The sequence below is a fragment of the Megascapheus bottae genome, chromosome X (assembly GCF_031878675.1).
Source record: "Megascapheus bottae isolate mThoBot1 chromosome X, mThoBot2.hap1, whole genome shotgun sequence".
Lineage (NCBI taxonomy): Eukaryota > Metazoa > Chordata > Mammalia > Rodentia > Geomyidae > Megascapheus > Megascapheus bottae.
Window position 1 is genome coordinate 19,722,309 of NC_143547.1, and position 15,241 is coordinate 19,737,549.

At 38.6% G+C, this 15,241-nt stretch overlaps 1 pseudogene across 1 annotated transcript; it reads left to right on the forward strand.

The window, feature by feature from the left end:
- Positions 1 to 11,880: 11,880 nt before the first annotated feature.
- On the forward strand, positions 11,881 to 15,173 carry LOC150040553 (melanoma-associated antigen B16 pseudogene; annotated as a pseudogene). Its single transcript, XR_016533768.1, has 2 exons — positions 11,881 to 11,934; positions 13,647 to 15,173. The product of XR_016533768.1 is annotated as a melanoma-associated antigen B16 pseudogene (transcript).
- The last annotated feature ends 68 nt before the right edge of the window (positions 15,174 to 15,241 follow it).

The window sequence follows — 15,241 nt, forward strand, 5'->3', positions numbered from 1 at the left end:
TATGTACTGTATTCAGTTGTTACCTGTGTTATTCATTTTGTTATGTTCTATAAAATGTGAATTATAAATTGTCATGGTTTATTTTATTGTGTGTGAAAAATCTTAATAAATTAGATCACATTCTCATTAGTTCATTTTTTGACCTTAATGATTTTGTATTTTCCTCCCCAAAGACTCTTTAGACACGATGAATGTAGAATTAACAGACTATAGGAACTGTAGTGTAGGAGTACAGCCTTGTACTCATAATTATACAACCTTTTGATACTTAACAGATAAATGAAAAAGATGGCTTAGGTTGGACAATTTGGCTTATCCTACATTTCTAACTACTTTGTATGCTAATTTCTGTGGGAACTCATTTTGAGGTCAGACTAGGCAAAAATTCACAAGAGCCCCTTCCCAAGCTATAATTGCCCACAGGGGTTTGCATCTTTCTTCATGTCTATTGTAGATGTGAAGGAATATCTCAGGCAAAGGTAGAGACTCTGTCTGAAAAGTAACCAAAGAAAACTCCTGGAGTCAAAAGTCATCAACAACACCTACTTAGCAATTAAATCTCATTATAGGTACACACTTTAAAAGGAATATAGCAGGAGGGTAAGGTGAAAGTTTTTTCAGTTTCTCCATATTGTAAGTAGGTTGTTATCTTAAAGTATTTATACAAAGTTATTGGGTTTATCAGAGAAATTTATAAGCACAGTGTATCTGGATCACTGTCACTCCTTTCAGTATTGAACCCCACCCCCTCCGATATATTTTTTTAAGTTTAGTACTTAGTATTAAGCTCAGGTCTGACTCCTGCTTAGAAATACATTTTCCCACTTGAGCCATGCCTCTAGCTTCTTTTATATACCATTTTATATATACCCAGGCTCCCCTGATGTACAATCTTTCTCTTTGTGCCTCCTCAAATCATGACCTTGGGAAATATTCTACTATGCATCCACATCCTCAGTTGCTGGTAAATGGATGTACTACTGCACACAACCACTGAAAAGGAGTTTCATGAACTATTTAATTCCAGGCTGGCTTCACACTGTGACCTCCAATATCCACTATTCAGAAAACTAGGTTTACAGTGTTGAGACAGGAAAAGATGCACATAATCCTTTGTGGGCTTTTGCAAATTTCAAGTACTTCACTAAAACTTATTTTTATAATGAGTTCCTTTTCTAGGTCAGATGTCACTGAGAACTTTGATGTCCAAACCATTTATTCCAAGCTTTAAACCCAGAATCCTTGAGCTGGGAAATTGTTGATAGCTATTACTTGCTGATACCTTGTTGCCTGTAGAAATGCAACATGTTCTCCCTTTTGACTCATGTGCAATTCAACCATGAATAATGCTTTGTTTGGTACTTAAGTTTTATTTTCATTTTGTTTCTTTTTAAGAAAAACAATCTCCTTTTGTAGCCCAGACAAGCCTTGAATTCTCTTTGTTACACTAGCTAGCCCCAAATTCACAATCTACCTACCTCTACTTCTCACATTCTAGAATTAAGCGTGTATCACCACATCTTGAACTAAAATAAGCATTTTGTACATGTATCTCACAAGTTCTCAAAATAGAAGCATGATTTTCTTAGGGACCAGAATCCAATAGGTCAGTAGGGAAACTATCAGTTCCTAGAAAAACTACTAGTAACTTAATTCCATGGAAGATTTCAGTAAGTTAATTTCAAGGTGTGCTTTAAAACAATGAACAAGAGGAAATATTGAATGTCTGTGCTGTGAGTGAAAAAGTAACTCTTACATTTAAAGACAGCAATGCATGAAAAAAGTTAATGTTTTATCATTTGTGAATTGAATCTGCTGAAGAAGACAGCTTTAATCCCAAATGAATAAACAACCATTGAAATATGTTATATAGTTTTACTTACTGAAAGACTGTCTTTGGAAATACTAACAATAAACAAATTTTGTTTGCTATGAACACTGGGTTTAGACAATATCCATACAGGTGAAGGTTAATGGATATGGGATTATGTTAGAGCAAAACATGATATTATTAAGTAGTCCTAAAATAAGTATCCCATGTGTGTTTCATTTAAATTATATTCAGTAGGCATGTTAGAATAATCATAGAAGTTAGGATTGATTAATACATGTGTCAAGCATCTGGTCCATAAATTATGGGAATAGATTGCTTCATTGCATTCATCTATAGCTCAATTCCATTCTTCTCACTCAGAGTCTCTTGTCATTGTTTCTAATGTCTCTCAGAAAGTAAAAAAGAAATATGTCAATATGTCACCATTTACAGTAAAACATCTTAAAAGGGAAGTCTAAAATAAAGTAGCACAAATTAAGGGGCATTTGTGAGCTTCTGTTATAGAGTTCTTCTTGCCTTTGGTGCATGATTCCTTGAAAATTGACTCTGCCTACAATGTAGAAGACTTATTCAATATGGAATTCTTGTGGCATTTTGACATATTTTCCAATATGCTTGCTTTTCTGAACAGGAACTGGTCTGCTGAAGTTCTATGCATTCTCCTCTGAAGGATGCACCTTGTTCTCATTGTAACACGTAGGACAGAATCACTTGCCCAGCTCCTGACATAAAGTAATCAAATTCCATTGAAACAGCAATGACAGTAAAACAATATAGGCTGTCCATTCCCTCTTCATTTACTCCTCTAATAACAATATGAGCTCCATATTTGAGGTAAATTTGACAAGGAATTAGGCCTCACTTCCATGCTGGTCATTATCTTCCACTTCCAGAAAATATTTTTCCAGGGAACTAGTGAATACAATTACATTTGCTCTAACATTTGTTCATTTCATAGGATACTGAAGTAGCAGATGTGGTTTTTAAGTCATATGATAATTTCCAGTGTAATTTTCATTATTGTAAACTTTGAGAATGATCCTTGACTTGTTACTTATGGCATATGAATTAACATGGCTACATGACTGAACACAATGCATTGACTATGTTACACATATCAACTTCAAGGAGTTACCAAAAAGTAACTGGGAGTTTCCTCAAAATAGATACATAGAATCCCTAGGAGTGGAATGCACTTCTTAGGTCTTTAGACAATTGGGTTCATACTTGTTTCAAAAATTAAATACCTGATCAGGAGTCTGGCCTAGTGGTAGAGTGTTTGCCTGGCTTGCACAAAGACCTGGGTCTGATTCCACAATAACAAATAGAAAAAGCCGGAAGTGGTGCTGTGGCTCAAGTGGTAGAGCGCTAGCCCAAGGATAGAGTTCAGGCCCAAGGATAGAGTTCAGGCCCTGAGCTTAAGCCACAGAACTGGCCAAAAAATTAAATACCTATTTTCTCAGTGATTTTACAATTACAAGAAAAGGAAAGGCAGAAATTTTTGTGGGGGGAATTTTAAAAATTAAAAGTGAGTTTTGAGTTTGGTCTAGTGGTAAGAGTGCTTACCTAGAATGCACAAAGACCACGGTTCAATTCCTTGGTACTACATTCATAGAAAAAGCTGGAAGTGATGCTGTGGCTCAAGTAATAAAATACTATGACTTGATTAAGCCTAATGATAGTGCCTCAGGCCCTGAGTTCAAGGTCTGGCAAAAAATATATTAAAAAATAGAAGTGAATAAAACATACACACATGTGTATGTTTGTATGTGTGTGTGAGTGTGTGTGTGTGTGTGTGTGTGTGTGTGTGTGTGTGTGTGTGTGTACTGGAGCTTGAAATCAAGGCCTGGTCACTACCCTTTCTCTTTTTCAATCAAAGACAACAGTCTATTACTTGAGAAATACTTCTACTTCTGTCATTCAAGTGGTTAACTGAGGAGAGAGACTCCCAGAATGTCTTGCCTATGCTGATTTCAAACCAGAAGACTCACATCTTAGCCTTCTGAGGAGTTAGGTTTACAGACACAAGACACCAGTGCCTGCCCTGATAATTATAAGTTAAACCTCCCTAAAGTGATAGGAAAGTCCAAACGCCATGGAAATTACTATGCAACAAAAAGCATTTGTTGCTTTACTAAAATCCGTAGAATTTTTATAGAAGGGAAAATACTTAAAAACCAATCATTGCTTAGGAAAGATTAAAATGATTGAACTACCCTGTGCTACCTATTGTCTCACCACTTGCCCTATGAGAAAATTCCGAAGATTTCCCAATGTCTTGCAGTAACTCTGAAAATACTGGGGCATGTGTCATCATTTAGAAGGTAGTAGATATTTTCCTCTGTAGTCCATGTATTTCTTTTTTTCCATATATTTTTATTGTAATTAATAGAAGGGTTACATTATATTTACCAGATAGAAGTTGCATTAATTCACATACATTGATACCCTTTCTCATGTCTTGGTCCCCATTTCCCTCCCCCCACAACACAACCCCTCATCTTGTTTTCCCCCCTTCCCTATCCAATTTCAAATAAGGAAATACAAATAAATACAATATATCAGATAACAAAGTGAGATACTGTAACAATACGAGAAAACAAAGGGACAGCAAAAGAGATGAGAAATAACTTAGTACATTAAGGACAACAATAACCCCTTATATGGTTTTTATGTCTATATCCTAGAGGTCCTTTCATTTAGTGTCATAGAATATGGCCTTATGATTCTAGGTTTTCCTCTATTGCAAATCTCTGCTATGAGAGCCCAAGGTTTCTACTGATTATGACAAATGAGGGAAACCATTGAGCTTATGTTCCTTTGAGTCTGGCTTACTTCACTTAATATGATTTTTTCTAAGTCTTTCCATTTCCTGACAAATAGGGCGATGTCAGTCTTTCTGACAGCAGCATAGAATTCCATTGAGAACAAATGCTACATATTGTTGATCCACTCATCAACTGAGGGATATCTGGGTTGGTTCCATATCTTTGTTATGGCAAATAGTGCTGCAATGAACATCATTGTGCTAGTGGATTTAGTATGTCCTTGTTTCTGAACAATTGGGTAAATGCCAAATTTGGAATTACTGGGTCATAGTGGAGCTCTATGTTTAGTCTTTTGAGAAACTGCCATACTGCTTTCCATAGTGGTTGAAAGCGTTTGCACTCCCACCAACAATGTAGTAGTGATCCCTCCTGGCCACATCCCCTCCAGCATCTGTTGTTATTAGATTTCTTGATCCTGGCCATTCTAACTGGAGTGAGGTGGAATCTTAGAGTTGTTTTGATTTGCATTTCTTTTATGACCAGAAATGTTGAGCATTTCTTCTTGTGTCTATAGGCCATTTTTATTTCTTCTTCAGAGAAGACTCTGGAAGTATTTGGCCCATCTTTTAATGGGGTGGGTGTTACTTTGGAGATTAGTTTTGGAGTGATTCAATTTTTTGAGCTGTTGATATATTTTAGACATGAGGCCTTTGTCCATTGTATGGTGGGTGAAGAATTTCCCCAATTTTTACGCTTCCTAATTAATTTACTAGCTATATACTTTGCCATACAAAAGCTCTGCAGTTTAATGCGGTCCCACTTCTCCAGCCTTTCTCTGATTTGTTGTGTTTCTTGGTCCTTATTAAGAAAGTTTCAACCTGTGCCAAGGAGGCCTATTCTTTCTTGTAAAGTTTTCAGTGTGCCAGCTTTTACCTTCAGGACTTTGATCCATTTGGAGTTAATTCTAGTGCAGGGTGACAAAGAAGGACCCAATTTGATTTTTCTGTAGGTGCTTAACCAGTTCTTCCAGCACAACTTGTTGAAAAGGCTGTCTTTCTTCCATTCTATTTTTTTGGCTCCCTTGTCAAAGATTAGGTGGCCATAGGTCTGTGGTTTAATATCTGGGTCTTCAGTTCTATTCCATTGGTCTTCAGGCCTGTTCTTGTGCCAGTACCAGGCTGTTTTGATTATTATAGCTCTGTAATAGTTTGGAATTGAAATTCCTCCAGCGCTGTTCTTTCTGCTAAGAAGTGTTTTGCTATACAGGGTCTTTTAATATTCCATATGAAATTTTGGATTGCTTCTTCTATTTCTTTAAAGAATGCCATTGGGATATTGATGGGTATTGCATTGAATTTGTAGATAGCCCTTGGCAAGATTGTCATTTTCACAATGTTGATTCTTCCAATCCAGGAGCATGGGAGGTTTTTCCATTTCCTTAGTTCTGCTTTAATTTCCTTTTTTAGCGTTTTAAAGTTTTCATCAAAAAGGTCCTTTACATTCTTAGTTAAGCTAATTTCTAGGTACTTTATTTTCTTTGAGTCTATCACTCCAAAACTAACCTCCAAAGTAACAACCATCCCATTAAAAAATGGGCCAGAGACTTAAAGAGAGTCTTTTCTGAAGAAGAAACAAAAATGGCCTATAGACACATGAAGAAATGCTCAACATCTCTGGTCATAAAGGAATTGCAAATCAAAACAACTCTAAGATTCCACCTCACTCCAGTTAGAATGGCCAGGATCAAGAAATCTAATAACAACAGATGCTGGAGTTGATGTGGCCAGGAGGGATCACTACTACATTGTTGGTGGGAGTGCAAACTCTTTCAACCACTATGGAAAGCAGTATGGCAGTTTCTCAAAAGACTAAACATAGAGCTCCACTATGACCCAGTAATTCCAAATTTGGCATTTACCCAATTGTCCAGAAACAAGGACATACTAAATCCACTAGCACAATGATGTTCATTGCAGCACTATTTACCATAGCAAAGATATGGAACCAACCCAGATATCCCTCAGTTGATGAGTGGATCAACAATATGTAGCATTTGTTCTCAATGGAATTCTATGCTGCTGTCAGAAAGACTGACATCGCCCTATTTGTCAGGAAATGGAAAGACTTGGAAAAAAATCATATTAAGTGAAGTAAGCCAGACTGAAAGAACTTAGGCTCAATGGTTTCCCTCATTAGTCATAATCAGTAGAAACCTTGGGCTCTACTAGCAGAGATCTGCAATCGAGCAAAACCTTGATACATAAGGCCATATAGTATGAACCTAATTGAAAAGACCTCCAGGATATTGAAACAAAAGCAATATAATGAATAATTGTTGTCCTTAATGTACTATGTTATCTCTCATCTCTTTTGCTGTCCCTTGGTTATCTCATATTGTTACAGTATCTCACTTTGTTATCTGATATATTGTATTTATTTGTATTTGGTTATTTGAAATTGGATAGGGAAGGGGGAAAAACCAAGACGGGGGCGGGGTGGAGGAGAGGGTAATGGGGACCAAGACATGTGAAAGGGTATCAATATATGTGAATTAATGCACCTTCTATCTGGCAAATATCATGTAACCCTTTTATTAATTACAATAAAAAATATATAGAAAAAGATTTAAGGGAAAGACCAGCAAAGATGACGGAAGGGGAAGGGAGAGAAGTGGAGGGGAGGAGAACTTAGGAGCAGCTGAGTGGGACTCAGATGAGGGGGTGGAGAGGAGCATAGAGAAAGGGATAGTTAGTGGGAGGGGAAGTAGTAGATGGGAAGAGAATAAATAGGAGAGTGGAGGAGCATAGTGGGGAGTGGTTTGGAGAGGGGAGAGAAGTAGCGGAGATCTGAGAGGGTGAAAAGGAGATAGGACAGAGGAGGGGAGAGAAGAAAAATGAAACTTCTGTTTCTCTCAAAAATATACAATAGGGAGATAAGAAATTGTAAGTGCATATTCACTGTATTATGAATTTGAAGGGAGTTTTATTCTCAAAATCAGTATAATGAGATAGATGTCCAGCTTCTCCACATATTCACCCAAACATGGTTTTTCTTAGAATCCTGCACCCAAGTTGAAAGGTATATAATAGCAGTTGCAGTGTTTTAAAGCACATTATATTCCTTACATAATATTTAGCATATTTTGTATCTGATCATTTGAGATCCATACACTGTATATAATAAACATGTGATAAATTATTAAGCTATTTTCCAATTATATATTTTGTTTCTTACTCATGAATTTAGAACATTTTTTAATTTAGAAAACAATCCATGTGTCAAATATGGACCTTAAAATATTTTTCTCAATCTATATATTTCAAAAATTATTTCACTCTTCTACCTTATAATTTACTTCAACATGATTGGTAAAAAGTGAAAACATCCCTTCATGATCCTTTCTTTGTTTCCTTCCAACAGAATGTGGAAAACTTCCATTCCCAATGATTATTAACTACATGAGCAATAAGAATTTGCTAACTACTCTGTGTTAAGGAATTCAAAAACAGTCTCAATTGGATTAAACCCAAACTATGGTTTTCTGGTTTCAACACTCACACATAGGGATGATTTGCTATGGGAATAATTGTTCCTTTTATTATGTAACTTTTGTGATTAATGCACAGAGCTATCTCCCAAAAGGAACAGACCAGAATGAAGACCATCATGATAGTTCCTTCAAAACAACAGATGTCTACTTTAAAACATAAGACCTGGAGGAGATGTGGGAACCCCAGATGACTAAGGAAACTGAGTACAGGAACTATGAGTTGACACTGAGTGGAGAATATCTGGTACCAGTGGAAACTGCCAGTTGTGTGACTGCCTTAACTTGTGCCTGAGTAAGACACATAATTCTGAGTGTTTGACATTGTACATTGAGCCTGTCAAAAGAAAAGAAGAATGGCTATGTATATTGACTCACTGCTTCCTGATATCCTGTTAACTGCTGCATATAATGTGCTCTTTGGTCTATGATCAAAACTACTCCAGGCAAAAGTACATCTTCTCACCATTATAATCAGAAGACAGAGAAGATTCTTGACTTTAATCATTTTGTTAATTAGACTCCTTCCTTGCTTCCCATGGTGATATTAAAATATTAATATAAATTTCATGCATGGATAATCATTCACCATTATTGTATCTACTGGAAGGAGCTGGCAGGTAAACCAAGTGCACACTATGCACACATAAAAATATCAAAATAAAATCTTGGCATAAATTATTTTTTAATTATGATGAATGGTAGCATTTCATGCTTGTAATCCTGGTTACTCAAAAGGCTGAATTCAAATGAATTCTATTTGAAGCCAACCAAGGTAGAAAAGCCCATTAGATGCTTATCAACAATTAGGAGAATTTTTTTTAAAAAACAGAAGTGGGACTATGTCTCAAATGGGGTAACACTAGGCTTGAGTGAAAAAATTCTAAAAAACACAAAAAAAATTTAAAAAACAACCACGAAGATTGAGATCAAGGCTTAGTACTGGCATAAAAATCTTAAGTTTGAATATGTAAGGGATGTAAAATAAATTTTAGCAAATATAAATGAATAATAGAATTCCATTTAGAATATTTGATAGACAACATATAATCTGAAATAATCTGTAGGTATAATGGAAATACCCTGGGTCCTGAAGGTTAGAAGTCAGGTGCATCTACAAACCAATAAATTAATATTATATATTAATACATATAAATCAAAAAATTATTGGAGGACAGTCTGTTTAAATGAATAAAGTTCATTTTACTAGAGGAAAAAAAAACATATGAGAACTCAAGAAATGAATACAGAGTCAATTTGTTCCACTCTTGAAAACTAAGCTCGAAAAGAAGATCAAGAATAGCTAAAGAAATGTCATGTACGAAAATGAAACAAATAAGAATCATCATCCTATGACAGTTGCATATACTATATAAATGACCTAAACTAAGAGAGGGCCACTATACTTGGTGTCTTCCATGAATAAAAAATAAAATTTAGAAGAAAACAAGAAGAAGATACTAAGTGGTTAAGAAAAAAACAATGTTTTTTCCTCTGACTTTCCCTCACCTACATTTGTTACTATCTACCTGGTCATAACACATGCCAGTCAAACTAGAAGATTTAAGCCAAGACACAATGGTAGGATCAGTTGTACTTACAAGAAATAGTAAGAAAACTGACCATGTAAATTAATCATGTAAGATGGAGGTTACATCATAGGGAATTAATTTATCAGAAAGAAAGGAGATGATTGGCCACTGGTAAGTGTAACCACTCAGGAAGCTGAGAACTGAGGGGTCAATGCTAGCCCATGCAGAAACATCCATGAAACACTAACCTCTTTACACTGCAAAAAGCAGAAAGTACAGACAGATTCAAATGATAGAACGCTAGACTTGAACAAAAACACAACACATCCCAGGCCCTGATTTCAGGGCACAAGATATGCAGAAACAGTTACAAAAAGACGGAACAGCCAAAACGGGGATCCCTATGAATGTGGACTGAGGAAAGGAACGCGGTAAGCGAAGGGTCAAGGACAATTCCAGCGCCCGGCGTCAAAGCAATTGATTCTGGAACACCAAGAGCATCAGAGGAGTTCTCGAGCCACAAGAGCTCCACCTCGGCGTAAGCAAGTCAGGAGCATGCGCAGAGCACAGTTAGGCATGGGTAATCCCACATAGAGGCACCCGGATGTTGGCTGCATGTGGCAGAGACGCCTCGGCAGCCAGAGAGAGAGCCAGCAGCAAGCGACTCTCTCCGAGACTCTGCCTTGCGCTTCATGAATTTTGGCCAGAGGACAGTAGTAGCCGCCCAGGTGCGGCCCAAAGCTAAGATAAGGCTGTCACGAGGACCAAGGGGCCTCGGGGTGCAGAGGGGGGACTCGGGGTACAGAGGGGCTTTGGGTCCAAAATGGAGCAAGGCCCTAAATGAAAATGGCGACCGGGCCGCTAGCCCTGTCCAGAGGCAGCTGTGGGGCTGGGAGCTCGTGGCCGCTCTTCCTCGTGGGGCCTCTGTGGCTATGTGTGTGTGGGGAAGCATGCCCAGACCGACCAGGTCTTCCTGGGGAAAAAGGCTCCTTAGAGCTCCGCAGAGATGGCCAGAGGCATAAATATGGCAGAGGACCCCAGCCTCTGAGGGGCAGGGGGTGTGAGGGAAAACAGAGGATTTGGAGGCAGCGGCAGTAGCATAGGATGGGGGTTTCTCACTTACATCTTAAACGCAGTGGTACAGGGTGGGAATGGGGTTAAAAAAGGTGACTGCTGAAGTAACATTGTAAAGTTCAGCAGTGGAATAAATACGGCGGGTGAGCCCTCGCCCCTGAGGGGCAGCAGGGGTGGGCCGGCAGAGCAGCTGTGGTAGCCACTGTCATGGCAGCAGAGTGTAGCATCTGTTCAGATATCAATGCAGGTCAGAAATGGGGAAAGAAAATGTTCCATGAAGAATCATTGAAATATTTTCCGGCAGAATAAATATGGGGGATCAGCCCCGTGGGGGAAGCCTTAGTGGTGCAGCTGGTACGATGGTGGCCGCAGCTGCACAGAAGGGGAACGACAGCAGGACAGAAATGGAGAATGGGGAAAGAAAACATTCTATCAAGAAATATTACAAAGTTTGCTAACAGCATAAATATGACAGATGCACTCAATGCTGCTGAGAACAAGTGAGGAGGGCTACAGAGGTGGCAGTGGGCATAGAATAGGGGCACTTGCCCCACGGATAGAGGCAGCAGCAGGGGGAAATGGTGGATAGGCAGAAATGTTCCATGAAGTAGTACTGGAACGTTTGCTTGCAACATAAATGACACATCCGCTTAATGTCTTTTAGGTGTGGTGGTGAATTTTGCTTTTATCTCTGGAATGGAGACATCTTGGTCTCATGTAGTGTTTCCAATACAATGTAATGAGAGTAACCAACAAATGACAAATTGTAGTCCCTTGCCATTTTGTCAGCTTTAGAAGGCACACAAAAGGGGTATCGGGCTGTGAATACTTTCCCTGTCCTAACATTTCACAGATACAAAGTTTTTAATCTGTTTTGCAGGTACATTGAATTATGTAGAGGAGAGGAAAATGAACTATATTTAAATTCTTAGATTATATGAAACCTTTAAGAGAACCCGAGGAAAATCACCCAGTAGAGATAGCCACTAATGACCCCACTGAGTTTGCCAGAAAGGATATATTGTTGCAAATGTTAAATTCTCTCCCTAGAGTTAATACTGGGCTCTGTGAAGAATGAAGGACCGGAAGGGAAGAGTGTTCAGGCTGCTTTCTGCCTAACATCTGCTTGTGGGTCCCTTCCCTGTCTGGATGGTAAATTCTGGGAATCTTCTGAACCAGGTATGCAGTGGTCATATAACATGTCATCTCTTTTCTTTTTTCCAGACAAGTGGGGATTTGGCACTGGGAGACTTAGAAAAGATCATTTGAGAGAAAATTCCCAAGTCCATCTGAAATTCTGGGTAAATAGTTTAAAAAATTAAAGATACACTCACCTGAAAACACAAGTGAATGAATACAGTCATCTGTGTTTTCAGTATTGAGATCTTATATATATATATATATATATATATATATATATATATAAAATAATCCTTTAGTCCTTCTGTTGCTTAGTAGGATGAGTATTTAATAAAGGGGATATCAGGCCAGAAGCAGGGTGTCAAGACAGTAGCAGGAAGGAGTGTTAAGAATGCTAAGAGAGAATGCTTAAACAATGTGATAACCTCAGCAGAAAGAAACTACAACACATAAATATCCTTAGTGTGCAACTAGTGCACGCAAATGATTATGAACAAGACATCTCCAAAACTTTCGACCATTGTAGTCATACCCTCAGACTCAACAAAAGATAGGTGGAAATTTTCAGTGACACCCTGCATGCATAGTATAGAGGTGGTATTCTTGATCTCTAAAGAACATATAATAAGCAGTGAAATGTATGTCAATAAGTAACAGGAGACTCTGGAGAAGTAAACTAATGAATGAAGAGAATCCACACAGTATATAGGGTTATTAAAGTTTCCTGAGAACTTTTATAACCCTGGGAAAGATTGCTAGGGATCTCCTGACAAGTTTTCCATTATTTTCTTCCTGTAGTTTTTGCTATGTGTGTTCTTGACTTGTTCCATGCTGTTATATAACAGTTCAGTATATATGAAGGAATATTCTGAGAAGAGAAAGGCATTTTTTTCAGAGTGAGGGTGAAGGGACATGCCTGCTCTAGATAAAAGGAAACTTCATGCTGTAAGAAATGTGTGGTAAATGGATAAAGACTTTTCATTGAACTCTCAGATATGTCGAGAATCTGATTTGTGAGTTTAGAAAAGGCTTGTGGAATACCTGAGCACAGTAACAGAGTCAGGCACCACCTCAACACAGGCAAGTTTTATGGGAGCTAAATCTAACAGGCTGCCCACTGAAAATGTTCAGGTATCACAGTGAATTCATTCATTATTGTTCTCATTCAGAGGATATTAGGAAAGCTTTAAGTGGGAGGGGTAACCAAACTGTTCTCCACAGCATTCAAGTGCCAGACAATTTGTAGTACACATCAAAGCTCATCCACAAAGCGTTCCTAGCTCCTGCCTGCATTCAAAATAAGGGTAATGAAATATCTAATAGTATCTAACCAAATTGAAAATGTCCCTAGGAAGTAAGTTTTTGTTTTCTCTTTTGTGACTCTCCAGAGGAGTAAGACAAAAGAGGGAATTTGGCAGTTCCTCTTCAGTAATTTTTGTACTTGGAATTTGTGGAGAACTTTGGATTATAGAGAAGATGGCTCTCCCCCTATCATCGTCAAAGTTGATGAGATTTGTGATCATAAGAGGTAAACACTGCATTGTTCAGACAAAATGGGGCAGATGACACAGTACCCCACTGGAATTCTGTTTCCTGAGCCCCTGCAATATACTCAGAAGGGATCTTATATCTTCATTCAGGTCTTAGCATGGCCACATTGATAGGACACTTTGTCAGAGGATTGTATCAGAGGCATCACAATTGAATTTATCACCTTCCAGTAATCTCACATGTTTCTTTTATCCCCAAAGCAGTGATTCTACCTTTCCTGACTTCCTTTCCACTCTGAGTCACCATGCCCCATGATAAGGAGCATCCACAGTGTTCCCATGACGGAGATCTTCAGCATGGCCATGAGCCCCAGGGCCAAGAGGCGGCCCAGGTCTCCCAGGCTGTGGAGGAAACACTGTCCTCCCCCAATCCTGTGATGCCAAGCAATATGCAGGTGGTTCCTGTTGCTACAGGCCCCATCATTGCTGGATTTCCTCATTGTGCCAGCTTCTCTTCCACTGGCGTTCCTAGTCCCTGTGAAGGCCAATGTGATGACAGCTCCAGTAGCAAAGAAGAGGCTAACCGATCTGCCCTAGAGGCTCTTCTGGATAAGAAAGTGTCTTTCTTGATGAATATCCTGTTGGTGTATTATCATCGGAAAGAGTCAATAAGCAAAGCAGATATGGTGAAGTTTGTCATCAGAGAGCACGAGGCCCTGTATTCTTCAATCTTCAGGAAGACCTGTCGGTGCCTGGAGGTTATCTTTGGCCTGGAAGTGAAGGAAGTGGATGCCACCAACCACTGCTATGCCATCTCCATGAAAGAAGGCTTCACCTATGATGGCATACATTGTGGAGAATTGGGAATTCCCAAGATCGGCCTCCTGATGTTTGTCCTGGGTGTGATCTTCATGAAGGGCCACCGTGCCACTGAAGAGCACATCTGGGAAGTGATGAAGCAGACAGGGATCTGTTGTCACAGGAAGCACTTCATCTTTGGCGATCCCAAGCAGCTCTTCACCCAAGAGTTTGTGAAGGAAAGGTACCTAGTGTGCCAGAAGGGGCCTGATAGTGATCCTGAGAAGTATGAGCTGCTGTGGGGCCCAAGAGCCTATGCTGAAACCACCAAGATGAAAGTCCTAGAGTTTATGGCCAAGGTCCACGGGACTGATCCCCCTGCTTTCCCATCTCTCTATGAAGAGGCTCAGCTTGAGGAACAAGAGAGAGCTCACACCTGAATGTCAGTCAGTGCTAGCTCCAATTCTGTGGCCACTGAAAGTTCTAGTGCCACCGCCACCAAATTTACACACACCTAAGTTAAGTAGAGGTAGTTTCTTCAGGAGCTGCTGCATGAGAGATGTTGGTGTTAAAAGAATGTAGATCTAGCAGAATGTATCATACTTTTGTTTCCTCCTTTTATGCAAGTTTTACAGATAAGATACTATACCTTTCAGTATGTGTTTTGAAAGGCTCTGAATTCTAAGAGAAGTTATTAACATCTAAGTCTCAAACTATCAATTCAGTATAGTCTTATATACAATAATCTGGTGTAGTACTGTAATGCAAATCCTTTTGTGAAGCAAATTGTAAAAGATTCATTTTATTGTTTGAACTGAAGTAAGATAGCATGGCATTTCTCTACCCAGCTGTCTGGAAATTGGGAGATTTTCAGCCTTAAAATCTTTGATGCTATAGAAAGAAATAGAATATTATGTACTGCATTCAGTTGTTACCTGTGTTATTCATTTTGTTATGTTCTATAAAATGTGAATTATAAATTGTCATGGTTTATTTTATTGTGTGTGAAAAATCTTAATAAATTAGATCACATTCTCATTAGTTCATTTTTTGACCTT